A 4,372-nucleotide genomic window follows, 5' to 3' on the forward strand; every position below is an offset into this window, starting at 1 on the left:
CAACATGGCCAATGAACACATGTGCTGTCCTCCATAGTTCTCTTCTCGCAGCAGTACCTTTACCTCAACCGTTTAACTACACAGAAAAAACAGACGCCTTTCCACCAGTGATTGGGGTTCCCCTGTTCCATAATCCATTGCTGAAAAAATGGCCATTTTGCTATTCTGACCCAGGACAAAGTTGTAACAACACTGCAAGTAACCTCACTATTCCCCTCAATGCCCACCCAACCCCAAACCCTGTCCAGGTTGATTATTTTGGTGCAATGGCACCAAATGCAATGACAAAAAACCTTTCCACTCCATCCCCATCCCATCTATGTATGCTGGTCACCCTGGTTCCCCAGCTAACAATGTACACAGTCTCTGAGGTAAACACTCTACAAAATCTCTCCCATGGCACCACCAGACACACATGGGCAGTGTTCCTCCCTGTCATGGTTGGTTTAACGGTAGCCTCTTCCTTGGTTGGCTCAGGAATGGGGGCAGGAGCACTATCCCACTTGCTGAGTTCTTCACAAAGCTGGAAGAAGCAATCCTCCATACTGGAAGAAGCAATCAAAGACACTGCATTATCTTTAAATCTCTTACAGCACCAAATAACATCCCTAGCCCAAGTAGCCTTACATAACAAAAGGGCCCTAGACCTCTTGACGGCCAATAAAGGGGTAACGTGCATGTACTTGAACGAGGAGTATTGATATTATGTTAATGAATCCAGGTTGGTGGAAACCAGTATCAACAAACTTCATAAGTTGGGGAAAAAAGCCCCTGGCATCCAACAAGGAGGTTGGTGGTCTAATCCATTTATCAGTATGGTTGCTCCTGTAATAATCCCTCTTATAACCATCTGTGCTCTGCTACTTTTGGCGCCCTGTTTGCTGAACTTTCTTTGCAACTGAATGCAAGAAATTTCTTGTATTGACATTAATCCAATGTTATTGCACTCTTTTAGTCCTCTCCCACAGGAGCCAGACACTACCGACCTGTAAGCCCCTCCCATGCCGCCTCAGTACCAGCAGGAAGTAGCCAGAAGAGTTGTCACCCCTATTACCAAAGAGTTGGGAATGTTTGGCTGGATAAATATCAGGCTGGCTCCTAGCAACGAATGACCTTGAATCTCCCCCACCCGCATGTGGAGCTGACCAGAGCTGGCTGAAGCAACTAGCAGTGAGTGACCTTGAATTTCCCCCAACCACTTACAGAGCCGACCAGAGCTGGTTAATGTAACTAGTCAGCAGCTTTGCAAGTCCTTTTTTTCCCTCACAGCCCATTTTGGTCATGGTCCGCCCAGCACCTGCATCTTTCACACAGCCCATTTTGCTCACCGCCCTCCCTGCACCCGGCACGAATTCACCCAGAACCAGGAAACCACCTTACATTCCAGAAACCCGGACATACCTGTATCTCTCTGATTGCATTATATGGACTCAAGGAAGCCCAGTCACATGTTCCCCAGCAATATAAACACCACCACTGTAGCCTGGGGCTCAACTCCCTCGGCCCGGACGTTGTGGACTGTGGGACTTTGCCCAGGCTAGGTTTTTCTCCCTAATAAAGCCTATTTGCTCAAATTCGACTGATTTGGTCTCTGGCACCTCTTGACCACCTTAAATATACATGTGTGTGTCCATACATATATGCCTATCTAACATGAAGTTGATTCCAATAAGGCGCAGTAGAACTGGTCTTAGGATTTGTAAAGCTATTACAAGAACAGACATAGTCACCTTTTCCTGAAAAGTGCCAGTGGGTTCAAAATGCTAATCTTGTGATTAGAGGCCAAATGGATAATCCACTATACATATATGTGTATGCAATGTCTGGTGTGTTCATGTGTGTGAAACATGAAACATAATCACATGGGTGAACAGGGAAACATGAAGCATAATCAAGAGTAAATCAGAAAATAAAAACAAAACTAGAGGAGAGGAATCATGAAGCTAAAATATATGCTTCTTAATAGACCCATTTTAGCTAAGTTTGGTATTTTCAAATTTGAACATAATAAATATATACTAATAGATGGCCAAAGCAAACTGAAAATTACTATTTATGGTACAACAACAACCCTTCCTGTATGAAGGAATGGAGTTTCAATTTAATCCATGCACTAGTCTCATGCTCTGTTCAAACAACTGCTTCTTGATTCATGAACAATTTCCACATGAGCCAATTAAGTGTTCTGGAATTCCTGTATTTCTGAAAGCTATCCACAGTTGTGATCCTCACAGTCTAATGTCTTTGCATACAAAACATAAGTAAACATCTTTCTGGTATTCTCTGCTTTCAGTAAAGATTCATCTGATGTCACCAATGATATGCCTTGTTCCACATCCTCTTCTGAATCTAGCAGGAACCTCTGGCAGCTTCTTGTCAATGTCCTGCTAAACTTTTTGTTGTATGATCTTTGGCAAAATTTTACTTGCATGTGATATCAGTGGTATTCTTCTTTAATTTGTGCATTCTGTTGGGTCACCTTTCTTTGGAATGGGTCCCTTCCTGCTAGTTGACCAAGAAAGAGGTGGCTTCCAAATTGTAGACATAAATGAGTGAGTGTTTCATCAACTTGTTGAAGTATTTCAATAAGTATTTGATCAATTACTAGAGTCTTGTGTTTGGCTAATGCTTTCAGTGTAGCTTATGCTGCTTCCATTACCTCCTCCTATTAGTAACCTTATTTACTCCTCTGCTATACCAGGTGAATAGACACCAATTCATGGCACTGTGGAAGAAACTAAGAGGTAGAACAGATATAATATTAAGCACATTTCCTGTGATGTTACAGGAAACAATGATTCACAGTTACAAATGAAGAAACCAAATTTTATGAAGTATTTAGTTGTACATTAGCAATCTTTGCTCTTTTTGTGTGTGTAAACACATTGCAAAATGTTTGCTTATTCTTATCTTTTAATATAAGTCTTGTCATACAGTAATTGTTCTTTTGGGATTGACTTGTTTCACCATTCTATCCATTTCGTACCATGCATCAGGGTTTTATTTTCCTTTTTGGCTGAATAGTACTTCACTGTATCATGTTTTCTTTATCCACTTATTCATTGATGGTCATTTATGCTATTTCTTCACTTTGCTATAAAGAATATTGGGGTACATTTATCTGTTCATGTCACTAGTTTCAAGTTCCTTGAGTATAATCCTAGAAGAAGGATTACTGGGTCATATAGAAGTCATATTTTTAGGACTTTTTTTATTTTTCCTTAGGAATCACCACTGTTTTTCCCTGTGGTTTTACTGTTTTGTATTTGCACAACCAATGAAAAGGCGTTTTAGTTTCCCATATCCTCACCAATATGTTTCCATGTATTTTTGCTGTTTTTGTTTTATTTCTTTTTTACTGTTGCTGTTGGTCTTTCTTTTTAAAATCATTTTTTGGGGGCTCATTCAACTCTCATCACAATCCATATGTGCATCAATTGTGTCAAGCACATTTGTACATTTATTGCCTTCATCATTCTCAAAAATTTGCTCTCCACTTAAGTCCCTGGCATCAGCTCCTCATTTCCTTCCCTCCTTCCCTGCTTCCCCCTCCCTCATGAACCCTTGATAATTTATAAATAATTATTTTATCATATCTTACAATGTCCGACGTCTCCCTTCACCTACTTTTCTGTTGTCTGTCCCCCAGGGAAGAGGTTTTATGTTGATCCCTGTAATCGGTTCCCCCTTTTCACCCCACCCTCCCTTCAACCACATGGTATCTCCACTCTCACCACTGGTCCTGAAGGGATCATCTATCCTGGACTTCCCGTGTTTCCAGTTCCTATCTGTACCAGTGTACATCCTCTGGTCTAGCCAGATTTGTAAGGTGGAATTGGGATCATGATAGTGGGGGGAGGAAGCATTTAGGAACTAAAGGAAAGCTGTATGTTGCTACCCTGCACTCTGACTGGCTCATCTCCTCCCCACAACCCTTCTGTAAGGGGATGCCTGGTTGCCTACAGATGGGATTTGGGTCCTCACACCGCACTTACCCTCATTGACAATTAAATGATTATTTGTTCTTTGATGCCTGATACCTGATCCCTTCGACACCTTGTGATCACACAGCTGGTGCAGTTCTTCCATGTGGACTTTTTTGCTTCTCAGCTAGATGACCTCTTATTTACCATCAAGTCTTTAAGACCCTAGATGCTATATCTTTTGATAGCCGAGCTCCATCATCTTTCTTCACCACATTTGCTTATGCACCCGCATTGTCTTCAGCAATCATGTTGGGAAGGTAAGCATCATGGAATCCAAGTTTAATAGAACAAAATACTCTTACATTGAGGGAGTACTTGAGTGAGGGCCCAATGCCCGTCTGCAACCTTAATACTAAACCTATAAATATATGCACATAGATCTATTT

At 41.4% G+C, this 4,372-nt stretch overlaps 1 pseudogene; it reads right to left on the reverse strand.

Moving 5' to 3' along the window:
* LOC115869151 overlaps positions 1 to 1,319 on the reverse strand; it is a 34,713-nt pseudogene extending 33,394 nt beyond the window's left edge.
* Between the last annotated feature and the right edge of the window lie 3,053 nt (positions 1,320 to 4,372).

This window comes from Echinops telfairi, unplaced genomic scaffold (assembly GCF_000313985.2).
Source record: "Echinops telfairi isolate 266 unplaced genomic scaffold, ASM31398v2 ScPeMD7_1;HRSCAF=3_1, whole genome shotgun sequence".
In the NCBI taxonomy this organism is placed as follows: domain Eukaryota; kingdom Metazoa; phylum Chordata; class Mammalia; order Afrosoricida; family Tenrecidae; genus Echinops; species Echinops telfairi.